Source organism: Sciurus carolinensis, chromosome 17, assembly GCF_902686445.1.
Source record: "Sciurus carolinensis chromosome 17, mSciCar1.2, whole genome shotgun sequence".
Lineage (NCBI taxonomy): Eukaryota > Metazoa > Chordata > Mammalia > Rodentia > Sciuridae > Sciurus > Sciurus carolinensis.
In genome coordinates this window covers 13,056,400-13,069,805 of record NC_062229.1, presented here as the reverse complement: position 1 = coordinate 13,069,805, position 13,406 = coordinate 13,056,400, and the positions used below count along the sequence as shown (strand labels likewise).

Below are 13,406 nucleotides of genomic sequence, written 5' to 3'. Positions count from 1 at the left end.
CACGAATTCTAACAGCTCAAGGGAAGGGACCACCTGGCTGGTCACACCCCTGTGTGGAGGCGCTGGGGAGGGGCCAGCCACAGGGCAGTTGCTCTTCCAGTGTCCTGCTTGTTTGCAGATGGGACATGGCCTGGAGGGGGGTTGTGGGTTTGGGTACTGAAGGGCCCAGTGACCTTTGCGACCGCACTTGAAGCAAGCGGCAGAAAGGATTGCTGGTCCCCCTTTTAAATTCTTGCTGGAGCCGCAGGCCACAGGGAAGCTACCAAGGCTTGGGATTGGAGTGTCACCTTTTTCTATAAATGAGCCTGCTTGGCCAATTAGATTCTTCTTGGGCATTATAGACTTTAAAAAGGCCGTTTTTACCAGATCTTGGATAAGGGTCTGAGGACCCTCCTCAGCTTGTTTGAGCTTTTTTCTGATGTCAGGAGCCAATTGAGAAATAAAGTGGGTTACTAACACTGTAGCCCCAGAGGGAGACTCAGGGTCCAGTTTAGTATACATAGTAAGGGGCTCTGTGAGTCGATTAAGGAATAAGGCAGGATCTTCATCTGCATCCTGGGTATTTCCCTCAACTTATCAAAGTCAACCACTGTGTTGGACACTGCCTGCATGCCCGCTATGAGGTACTGGATCCTACGGGCACAATGGCAGCAACCCTGCTGGTGTTCTTGGTATTCCCAACCTGGTTCTGTTGTTGGCATTGCTGCTGCCCCTGTGGGTACAGTTACATCCATTAGGTGGACTTGTCAGCATGACCTTGTGCTGCCTGCTGGATGCAGGCCCATTCGTCTGGAGTGAGAGTGGAAGAAAGAACAACGTAAACGTCATACCAGGTGAGATCATAAGCCTGAGAAAGGTATCCGAATTCCTTAATATAAGCAGAGGAGTCAGCAGAGAAAGACTTTTTGATCTGGGAAAGGTCCTGAAGTGAGAATGGGCCGTGGGCTTGCACAATGCCCTCCACACCAGTTTGCCAGTCTGACTGGATGTGGGCTGGAGAACTCGCATGCAGCCCGATGGGTTGGCGTCTTTATAACCCAGAATGGGCGGTTGCGGGGGAAGGTTGAGGACTTCGTGTCCTCCTGGGATTGGCTGGGAGCTCCACTGGTCATCAGGTGATTGTGAGGCACCATTGGGGGGTGGTTTGTCAGTGCCTGACTGGTTGCTCCTTTGTGCATGCGCAGGCTGCTTAATACCCTGCCTCCATCCAGTCGCCTTGGACGGCTCTAACAGTCACCTTATATAAATATAAAATATATATATACATATATATATATGAATGTATATATTCAAAAAGGAAAGAAGATCTGCCTTACTCATATTCTTCTAATACATGAGAATTTTTTGGAGGGGTGGGGATTGCTTGGGATTTAACCCAGGGGCACTTTATGATGAGCTGCATCCCCAGCCCTTTTTATTTTTTGAGATAGGATCTCACTAAGTTGCTGAGGCTGGTCTCAAATTAGCAGTCCTCCTGGCTCAACCTCCCAATCACTGGGGTTACAGGTGTGCAGTGGCTTGCTTTTTGTTAAGACAGGGTCTGGATATGTTGCCCAGGCTGGCTTCAAACTTGCTATACTCTTGTCTCCCCCCTCCAATAGCTGGGATTACAAGGGTGCTCCACCACACCCAGTTCACAGAATTCTTACAGAATGAACATGAGACAGCATCTGATCATGAAGTATCCTTGAATCAACAGGAAGGAGGATGCACAACAGAAGCAATCTATGACTATGAACAATGTGGATGATGGTGATTCTGCAGTGCTGGGGATTGAATTTAGGATCCTGCACAAGCTCAGCACATTCCCTACTATTGAGCTACACTCCCAACCCTGTGGAAAAAAATTTCTTACAGAACTCTATTCTAGCCGCCCCCTGCCCCCGCCCCCATCCCTGCCCTGGCTCCCACTGGCCCCTCTGGAGTGAAGCCCCAGCTCCCGCCCAGCTCGCGGTGCTGCGGTATATAGCCAGCGCCTCTGTGAAGAGTGAGGAGGGTGCATCGGAGACCCAGCCCAGTGCTGCCCGACCTCTGCAGACCTGGAGGAGCCGCAGCCCTGTCCGCACTCCTCCCCTTGTCCACCTTCCCTGCTGGCGGAGGTGCCCACTTGCACCCAAGCCCCCGCCCCAGCCAGCGGTTGCACGGCAGACGCAGTCGGGACTGGGCAACTGCTCTTCGGTGCCAGGATGCTGAGGAGGGGCTGGGATGTATGCCTTGTCCCGGGAGTGGAGCGATGGACCCCCAAGGTGTGTGTGGGCAGCCTCAGAGACACAGATGGGGACAGAAACAGAGCCTAGCTGAATTGGTTGATTCTGCTGCCTCTCCTCTGCCCTTCCAGGGGTGGTAGGGGCAGTAGCATCTCGCTCTGGAGTGTACAATGTGGGGCCTCAAGCTCAGCAGCTAACCACCTGCCACCCCACCCCAAGGTGCGGGAACCCCAAGGTGAAGCCACAGCTGGAGTGGCAGGGAGGGCAGAACTGGCAGGTCAACCCACTCCTCAACCCCCTCAGGCCTGTCCCAGGCTCTTGCGCTGGATTCAAGGAGGTCTTAGGAGCCCCCACCCCTACACAACCTTGCAGGCAATGGGTGGGAGGTGGGGGGCCTTGGGGGCTGCGGTAGCCTCCCCCCAGAGGAAACTTCATTAAAACAAAATCTTGACTGTCCTGGGACAAGTGGCCCTGGACAGGCAGAAGCCAAAGCCGGAAGAGACCCAGGAAGAACAGAGGAGGCTCACTGGGACCATGCCTCCTCCCCTGGCAGCACAGAAGAGACCCAGAGGAGAGGGCCAGCACTGCTGCTCCCCGGCTGTGCTACCTCCAAAGGAGGAGAGGAGGGGCCACTTTCTCGGCTCCAGGCCTCTTCTCTAAAGCAGTCCTCACCACCAGCTAGATTTTTTAAAGGCTGTATAAATGCTTGAATGTGAACACTTCTGCATCTTCTGATGGTCTCGCCAAGGTCCAAGAAGTGGCAAGCTGGGTTTTGGAAATAAGTCAGGAACTTCTCTATGTGAGCAGCAAAAGAGAACCATCTGGAACCTGTCTGAGAGGTAAGAGCAACAGGAGCAGCAGCAACCAAGACAAGAGGAGGAGGAGCACACTGCAAAGAACTGTGAAGTTGTTGGAACAAAACCTAGTCCTGGACACCAAAATGATTCCCAGTAAGCACAAGTGGGAGAAAGCAAGAGTGGGTTTATTTCAGTAGACAAGGACTTCTTGGGAAGCCAAGAACAGGAGGAAGATGGAGGACATGCTGATGAACAAGAGGAGGATGAAGAGGAAGAGAAAATGGACCAGGAGAGTGATGATTTTGGTCAGAGTGGTGACAGTAGCAGAGAAGATGAACATACCCATTGTAACACTGTCACCAACTCCAGTACCGTGGACCTGCCCATTCACCACCTCTCCTCCCCGTTCTATACAAAGACAACAAAGATGAAAACCAACCTGGACTGTGGTTCTGTGGTCTCCTTCTTTTCTTTGGGAAAGGAATTATGTAAGCCTCAGAATGTTTAAGTGCCACTGGGCTTGTGCCATGATCAGCAACATCAACATCTGGGGACCCAAGGACAGCCAATGGCCTAGGGCAAGTACAACACCAGGTGACAAGGTGTCCAACTATCTAGCCTCCAGGAATGGCTGAAAATGCTTCAGGTGACCTATGTGCATGTACTAATTGAAATGTTTCACCTGCTACAAAATGTGATTATTCATCTATAAAATGGAATAAAAAGTGGATAGAAGTATATTGTTAGATTGTGTGCATGTACAAAATATGTAACAATAAATCCCAATATTATATATAATTGTAATACATCAATAAAAAGTTTTTTAGATGGGAAAAACCCCCTCTTTTCTATATGGATGTATAATTCCACTTACTCAGGAAGCTGAGGCAGTAAGATACTAATTTGAGGTCAGGATGGGCCATTTTTTGGGGGGGGTACTAGGGCTTGAACCCTGGGGTGTTTTCCCACTGAGGCACATCCAGTCTTTTTATTTTTTATTTTGAATTACTGAGGGTCTAGCTAAACTACTGAGACTTGCCTTGAACTTGCAATGCTCCTGCCTCAGCCTCCTGAGTCTCTGCGACTGCACCACTATGCCTGGCCAACCTCGGCAGCTTAACAAGGCCCTGCCTCAAAATAAAAAATAGAAAGGATGTAGCTCAGTGGCAGAACACCTGAGTTCAATCCTCAGTACCACAAAAACAAAAACAACCCTATTCTTACTCTGAACAAAAGAACCCATATCGGAGGGTTTTATAATTATAAACAACGTGGCAAGACCTTCGCCACTTGCCATGTTATTTTTCAGACTCAAGAAAGACCCTATGAATGCAGTGACTATGGGAAAACCTTTGTTGATTCCTCAGACTGTCACTGTAAGGGGTCTGAGGAGGTCTCTCTAGAGGGAGAGGGGACCTCTACTCAGATCTTCTAGTCTCTTGATACATTGAAGAGAAGAATTTAAGCACACATCAGGTTTCAGCAAAGAGGAAAAGGTTTATTAGAAAGTGAAAGGGGAAGCTGGGCGTGTTGGTGCAGGCCTGTAATCCCAGCGGCTCTGGAGGTTGAGGCAGGAGGATCACGAGTTCCTCACGAGTTTGCAGCCTCAGCAAAAGCAAGGTGCTAGGCAACTCAGTGAGACCCTGTCTCTAAACAAAATACAAAATAGGCTGGGATGTGACTCAGTGGTTGAATGCCCCTGAGTTCAATCCGTGTACCACCCCAAGCAAAAGAATAAAGTGAAAGGGGAAGACACACGTTGTCAGAGCAGCATGTGAGCTATCTTCAGAGAGATAAGCAGTGCTTTTGGGGCCTCAGACTCTTCTTTTAAAGGAAATGCTGTTGTGAGGGGTGGCATGGGAAGTATGCCAGGATGGCCTCAGCCTGGTGGTCACCAAATGGTTTGTGGCAGTCCGGTTGTTCTTAGGGTCTTTGGTTGACATTGTCTTCTCTGTTTGATCAATAGATAATGTTGGGAAGGTAACTATATTATAGGTTTCTTAAAATATCAACCCCCTTAACTTTTTTCCTAAAAACCCATATGTTAGTACATTGCATAGGCTAATTAGCAGTGCAATTTCCATAAGTGAGTGAATTTACAATAACTTTCAGATTGTGAAGGCGTTTACAGTAATTTTAGGACTTAAAAATTTGTCAAGGATTTGGGAGTGATCAGCCTAGGAGAAAAACTGGCTGGGGAGAAAAGGTTTGAGGAACTTCAGCACAAGGCTTTTCCTTCCCCTTTTTCTCTTTCCTACCTACTGATTTTCTGTCATATCATGATACCTTCTCATACCTTAAGTTACACATGAGAAGTCCTCTAGACAGAAGCTCTGAACCTAAGAAGTGTGTGGGAAGCATTTACTGATGCCTCACATATTAGTGAGCATCTTAGGAACTACTGATAGAGAAAAACTGTGTTTGTAAGGAAGATGTGGAAGCTTTCAGCTATCCCACAAAACTTATTTATACATGCAAATGTTGGGGTTGGAGAAAACCCCAACAAATGTAAGAATTGTGAGAAAGGTTTCACTAATTTCTCCTATTCTTCTAAACATGCAAGACCTTACAATGGAGAGAAGCTCTATGAATGTAAGGAATGTGGGAAAAGCTTCAATTGCTTAGTAGATTCAGAAGGACTCACATTGGGGGAAAAAAACCTATAAATGGAAGGAATGTGGAAAGACTATCTTGTTTTTAGCTCTTTTCACATACATGAAAGGATTCACACTGAAAAAAAAAACCTATGGGTGTAAGGAATGCGGGAAAACATTCAGTGAATTTTTCTGATCTAAATATCTATATTAGCTTTCACATGAGAAAGAAATCCCATGAATTTAAGAATTACGGAAAATCTCAGTGTTCCTAGGAGACTTAGAAACACATGAGAACTCACACTAAAGAACAGCCATAAGAGTGTGAAGGATGTGGGAAGACCTTCAGTTGTCCCTCCCACTTCAGGAAGCATGTGAGAATTCACTCTGCAGAGAAATTCTATTGGTGTAAAGAACATGGTAAAGCTTTCACCGATTCCTCCAATCTTACCATACATCTGAGAACTCACACTGGAAAGAAACCCTATGAACGTAAGGAATGTGGGAACACGTTCAGTAAATGTTCATCACTTATGAGACATAGGCAGATACGCACTGGTGAAAACACCTGTGAATGTAGTACATGTGAGAAAGCTTTCAGGCAAATTCTCTTACATGACAGAAATTTCCTGAAAGAATACAAATAAATGGCATGAATATAAGATTCCTTTTTCAGAGCTTCATCATTAAGGTGGAACATAGCTGTGTTACTTGGGGCCTTCATAAGCAGATAGTGAAACAGGAGAGCAAAAGATTTTTATTTTTTAATTGGAGGGAAGGGAGAAACTCTTCAAACCAAGTTGCCTCTGATAAAGTATCAGGCAGCCCAGCAAAGAGCACTGGAGCCTGATCCACCTGTTAGAGGAGCCCTGTGTTGAACAGCAACCACCCTTTTGCTGAACACTGGGCATGACCTTGGCTCAGGAGGTAAGGTTGGCTCTGGAGAAATTAAAGGCTAGAGGTGATAAGCACAGCATGTTTTTAAAAAATGTGTTCACTTCTTCCTTCCTTCCTTCCTTTCTTCTCTTCTTTCTTCCTTCCCTCCCTCCTCCCATCTCTCTTTTCTTTTCCTTCCTTCCTTTTTCTTCTTTCCTTCCCTCCCTTACTCCCTTTTTTCTCTCTCTCTCCTTCCTTTCTTTTGTAGTGTAAGAGTAGGATTTATTCAAGTGTCTTCCTTCCTTCCTTTCTTCTTTCTTTCCTTCCCTCCCTCCTCCCTCCCTCCCCTCTTCTCTCTCTCTCTCTCTCTCTCTCTCTCTCTCTCTCTCTCTTTAGTGTTTAATGTAAGAGTAGAATTTATTCAAGTGTGGGCAGAAACAGAATTCCCATAGGGTGAGAATGGACCCAATAAAGGCTGCCCATTCACTTACTTTAATAACAATACACACGCCATGTTATCACTAGTTCAGATTAGACAAGGGAATTTTACAAGTGCATTAAAGCATTCTGTAGTTTACCCAAGATTCTGTATAATGTCTGACCAGACCAGCTTACTCATAAACCATCAAGTGCTTCCATTTTAGGTAATTTGTTTAATTTAACATTTGCAATTATTACAGAGAAAATAAAAATACTGTACACATTTAAAAAGTATCCTTCATTTACATGTGTATTAGTACTTAAAATACACCTTTCCATTTCTGGATGACACAAAAAACTTATTCTTCTGGGTATGGTGGGCATGACTGTAATCCCAGAAGCTCAAGAGGATGAGGTAGAGAAATCGTAAGTTCAGAGTCAGCCTCTACAACTTAGTGATACCCTAAGCAACTTAGGGAGACCCTGTCTCAAAATAAAAAGGACTGTGATGTGGATGTGGCTCAGTGATTGTTAAATGTCCTTGGGTTCAATCCTTGGTAGCATAAAAACAAAGTAATTTCATCTTAAGGGTTTAAGAAGGTGAAGACTTTAACACTATCAAGGTGTTAGGTGACATGTTTCTTTTGTGCTAACTTGACTTCCCTGAATGACCTAGTCAGTGAACTAATCACTAATCATTTGGCCACCAGGCAAATCAAGTCTACAAATAAAGAAGTCATTATACAAAACACTGCCGGGCATGGTGGTGCAGGCCTGTAGTCCCAGTGGCTTGGGAGGCTGAGACAGGAGGATGGCAAGTTCAAAGCTAGCCTCAGCAATGGTGAGGTACTAAGCAACTCATTGAGACCCTGTCTCTAAATAAAATACGAAATAGGGCTGGGGATGTCACTCAGTGGTCAAATGCCCCTTAGTTCAATCCCCACTACCAACACCAAAAAATACTGTGTTATAGCCTGAACCCATTTAACTGGTTTATTTTGACCAAAACATATAACCTTGACATTAGATGTCTAACTAAAGCAAGCACTTCCAAGTAGACCAAGTCAGAATTTCTTCTCCCAAGGTTTATGTTTTGCCTAGAATTCCCCACACATAGAATAGCCCAAGATTTACTGCCCCTACAACAAAGCCTTGTATTGCCATACACATGTGGATCACGAGAGTGAACAATTTAGTATTTCCTCTGTCCTTAATCTGTATAATCCATATGCACCAATTGCTGCAAAGACGACTGCTTGAAGAAACTCCGGAAAGCGACAAAACCTTTCACCACTCTCACCACACTCCTACGGATTCCCATTGGAGGGATGGGCTGGCTGCAGAATAAAAGCTATGAAATGTATTTATCAGAAACAATGACAGAAGACAGAATTATCTTAAGAGTAGGGGAATGACCAGCTGTCCAAAAAGGTCTGGCTCTTACAGAGGAAGGAGCTTGCGCTTGTTTTATTTATAGTGGTAGAGAACAAAAGGGGTGTAGGAGCTTCTTCCCTGAAAAACAGGATGGGGATGTGGAAGTAAGCAAGCCATTTGGCTCTAGTGGGTCACTCCCACATTCAATGCTTATATTTGAACTTGAGCAGTGAAAGCAGGGTAACCACATGACATAGGCATTCCTGAAAAATTATCAATAACTAAGTTCCTGAGGCCGAATCCTCCTGGTTAGTGACTCAACTACGCTTGGTTCTCATACAAGCCATGGATGGCTTCCTGCACACCACCCTGCAGCTTCTGGACCCAGCCCTCTGGGGAGATCTGCTGGCTTCTCCCACTCCAAACCACAGCCCACCACAGTCTATCAGAATCTGGCAACTGGCTCATGCTCAACCATGTTTTTTAACTCCTGTGATTGCTTATATTGCATTAGATAAAACCTAACTTGCTAGCATGCTTTTTCTGGTCCCAATTGAAATAAAAGTTCTGTGAAATATCTATTGAATAAATGGATGAAAGGGAAAGCTTATTAAGGGAAATTCTTTCAACCACATAAAAGTAACACCAACAAATCACAAATATGTGAAAGACCTAAACATGCACATAACTACAGTTCTAAAACTCTTCACTATTTATGGCATTAAAAAGGAAATATTTATGGGGCTGCAGTTGTGGTTCAGTGTAGAACACTTGCCTAGCGTATATGAGGCACTGGGTTCAATCCTCAGCACTACATATAAATAAATAAATAAAAGTAATGTATTCATCTACAACTAATAAAATTTTTAAAATTAAAAAAATGGGAATATTTAAACAAAGTCAACCATTGCCAGAATAGTATACAAGTGTAAACCAATTTAAAAAATAGTATTGATATTATACTCAGATAATATTGATAACATTGAAAAGTTACTAAGGACAAGTAAGTCTAAACTAAAGAAGAGTGAAGAGGGACATATCAGTTATTTACCACTGCATATCAGACCACCTGAAAACTTAGCACATCCTTGTACATGCTGCAAAAAAGGCCATAAGGGGAAGCATTTTGTTTTGTTTTTCTTTCCAGGGATTCATACATGCTAAGTAAGTGCTATGTCACTGAGCTACATTCCCAGTCCTCTTTTATTTTGTGATAGTTAGGCTAGCCTTTAACCTTCAATCCTCCTGCCTTAGCCTCTGGAGTAGCTAGAATTCCTGAGATTATACCACATCCAGCTAAGAGAGGGTTTTTTTTTTTTTTTTGGCAGTGCTGGGGATTGAACCAAAGGCCTTGTGCTTGTGAGGCAGGCACTCTACCAACTGAGCTAATCCCAGTCCTAAGAGAGGTATTTTTAAGCTTCTAACTGCCTCTCCCAGCATGGGTAGATGCAGACCCTGTCTACCTGACTCTGGATTTTTCTGCCTGTCAATCTTCCTGCCTGGTTCTGTTCTGGAGGTTTGTAGTGGAGCCCCCAGGAGGTCCAGCTGCACCCTGGTAGGAGGAAACTAGGAGTCCTCTGCCAAAGTAGGAGGAAGCTGCCAGATCATAACTTCAGGTGTTCCTAGGTCCACCCCTGTGGAGAACAGGCTGTGTCCTGCTCTGAGTTACTCCATGATGTAGAGAACAGTAGCTTCCAAGCTGTGCCTAACCCTGAGGACTCCCATTTAATAAAGCAGTAGTTTGCCATTAGTTACTCCATTTTGAGAACAAGTGCCAATACAGAATGATTGTATACCTTGTTTGTACAAGTACATGCCATCTACCCAGTACAGCCATAAGGAACACATTGATAAATAACTTATTTGTGCCAACTTATCAGTCTGTATCAAAAGCACCTATACACATAGCCATCCTGAATCATATCAGATACACAAGACACAGGAGCTTATCAGCATCCCCAGATCGAACCCTCATCTAAGACCCATAAGAGGAGCCACACAAAACTGGACATGGGGGTACCCTGACCCCATTACTTGTTTCACTTGTCATGAAATCAACTTGCCCAGGAAAATCACAATGATAACCTCCAATTCTGCCTCCAGGGTTGAGCTCAGCATGGTTTCTCCAGGCTGTGAGGATGAGGAACCATCAACCTCACGCTAATACTTCAGGAGGCCCCTCTACCTTGACAACTCTGCAGAACTGGTTAAAACCCTTATCTGACCACCTACAGTGATTCTTTAACTTTTTCCACTTATATCTGCTCTCTGCCTGTGTTCTCCTCTTTTTTTTTTTTGGTGGGGTTGGGGGCTACCAGGGATTGAACGCAGGGGCACTTACTACCGAGCCACATGACAGTCCTATTTTGTATTTCATTTAGAGACAGTCTCACTGAGTTGCTTAGTGCCTTACTTTTGCTAAGGCTGGCTTTGAACTTGCTATCCTCCTGCCTCAGCCTCCAGAGCTGCTGGGATTACAGGTGTGCGCCACAATGCCCATTTCTGCCTGTGTCTTGCCACGGTATTCTTTAGCCCTGCAGCTGCCTAAACTCTTTCTTAGTGTCCTGTGTATAATCATTGTGTGGAGAATGATGTGTTACTTAAGTGTTATAAATTATTAGAACATGAGATTGGAATGGAATAAATGAATTTGATTGCTCAGTTTCTGAGTACTAAGTGACTCATGAGTATTCAGTGATTTGGAACTGCTGAGAGTGATCGTAATTGTTATTTGATAAATTCTGGCCTCGTGGAAAGGCACAAACATGTTTGGTGAATGTTTATGGCATAGTTCACGCAAGTTAGTCCCTCAACTCCTCCCAGGTCCAGAAGCAATAGTGTGAGTCACCTGAGTAGCTGCTGTCTTCCCTGAAAAACTACTGGAGGAGGATTTCCCTTTCCAGGGGACTCACCAGCCCACACAGCTTCAGGTGCAGTCTCCTGATGGCAGGACGACGGTGCTTTTAGTGGCTGAGCCTCCACAAAGACAGGACCATGGAGGTAAGGTCTTGAGGGTGTAGCAGAAAGACCTCTGAGGGCAGGATGGCAGCAGGAATAGGAGATGAGGGGGCAGGCGATATGGGTGGAGCCTCCACCAGAGCAGGCAGACAGAAGCCCCAGGAGTATCTGGTCTCCTACATTGGGAGGCTGACTGGATGTGGCCTGGACCTGCATCGTTTGGTCCTCCTAATATGTAGATTTTTGTCAGTTTTGGGGGTGAATGAAACTGGTGAAATTTGTATCAAGGAAGTTCCCTTTTTACCCAAAAGGACTTTCACCTGTGACATACTTGGCAACCATAGTGAAGTGATATCTTAAATTTTTTGTTTTGTTATTTATGTTTAAGAAGTTCATTTGAAGATATACTTCCACCCCGACCCTGGATTCTAGGTTAGTGTAAATAAGTAAGTGTAATAAAGAAAAGGAACGAAAGCAAGGTGCTGTGTCCCACTCTTGTAATCCCAGCTACTCAGGAGAATGAATGAAGCAGGAGGAAAGTTTGAGATCAGCAGGGGAAATTTAGCAAGACCCTATCTAAAAATGAAAAAGGTTAAGAATGTAGCTCAGTGGTAGAAGGTCCCTGGGTTCAACACCACAGTACCAGAAAAGTAAATAAAAATAAAAATAATTCAGGGAACACTGATTGCTGGTGGCAATGTAAAAGGACTCATAAATTGTTGAAAAACAGCTTGGCAGTTTTCTAAAACATCAATTTACCATTTGACACCAAGAGAAATGAGATACATCAAGACTTGGATGTCAACATGTTCATAACGGCTAAAATGGGGGCAAACATGAAAGTCCATCCACTGGGGAATGGAGAAACGATAAAAGATAGTTATCCACACAAAGATTTTAAAAAATTGAGAATTCGGACAAATGCTACAACATGGATGAGCCTTGAAAACATGTAAGTAAAAAGAGCTCAGTACAAATTCCACATTTCAAATAATTTCATTTAAGTGAAATGTCTAGAACAGGCAAATCGACAGAGACAGAAAGTAGATTAGCTGTTGACAAGGACTCCATGGGGGCGGGGCAGGATGGGAGGATCAGGGAATTATGGCTAAGGGGGTGTTGGATGTATTTTTTATGGCCATAAAAATGTTCTAAAATTGGTCATGATGATGGACGCAAAACTGCGAATATGTCAAATTGTATACTTTAAATGGGTTAATTGCTTTGTGAATTACAAATTGAACAAAACCAAAGGTCTAAAGAAGGGACTGGAATATATTAAGGGAAGAGACCATTTTATGGATTTGCAGGTTCGTGTACGTAGATATGTGCACGTCGTTTGAGAGGGCTGAAAAAACAAGGAGAAAGACTCGTGGGAAAGCATTTGCAGCACTCTGCAGCCAGTCCTCCACGCCCGGGCTGCTGTCTCTTCGGAACCACGCACTCCTGGGACAGCCCTCCACGCAGGCCACGTCCCGTTCCCACCTCCAACCCTGTCCTCGTCGTACGGTTCCCGGCTCGGGTGTCGCCCTCTAGATATCCACAGTCGGCTCTGGATCCAGGCCCAGCGGGAAGAAACGGAATTTTCTGTTTGCTTCTGAAAGCAGCGGCCGCCGCCCCAGCCCACCCCTACCTGCGCCTCACATCACGCAGATCCCAGCGCTCCCGAAACTCCGCCCCTTACGCCCATCGCGTGGCAGAAACCGGAAGCGGAAGTGCAGGGCCTGGAGGCGGAAGTCATCTCCCTCACGGTTCCAACCTGAGTCTGAAGATTCGGTTCTGTGCGCTTTTTCGCCTGGTCCTGGTGGAGTCGGCGGAGGCCCTGCTGCGAGGGTGACGTGCGTCCCCCGAGGTCGGGGCGCCTCCTTCCCGCCAGGCCCCGGCTCCCCGGCCGCCCTGCCTCCAGGGAGACTGCTCGCTGCGCTCGCGCAGCCCTGGTCCTACTCGGGCGCCGAGTGGAGGCCACCTTTTCGTCAGGCACTGGGACCCTCTTAAAAATCCACCAAGCAGTCCTTTCTGTCTCCTCCTCGCTTTTCTCTATCCTCCTCGCTTTCCACTCTCTCTAGCGCGCGCCCTTTCTTTTCCTTTCTCTTTTCCTCTCATTTTCTCTCTTACCCTGCAGGGAGACACTCTGTTTGCTTAAAAACTCCCTTATGTGGAAAAAAAAAAAAAAAAAAAAA

At 45.4% G+C, this 13,406-nt stretch overlaps 1 pseudogene; it reads left to right on the top strand.

The window, feature by feature from the left end:
- Positions 1-751: 751 nt before the first annotated feature.
- LOC124968079 (F-box/WD repeat-containing protein 7-like) lies at positions 752-13,268 on the top strand (annotated as a pseudogene).
- Positions 13,269-13,406: the final 138 nt, after the last annotated feature.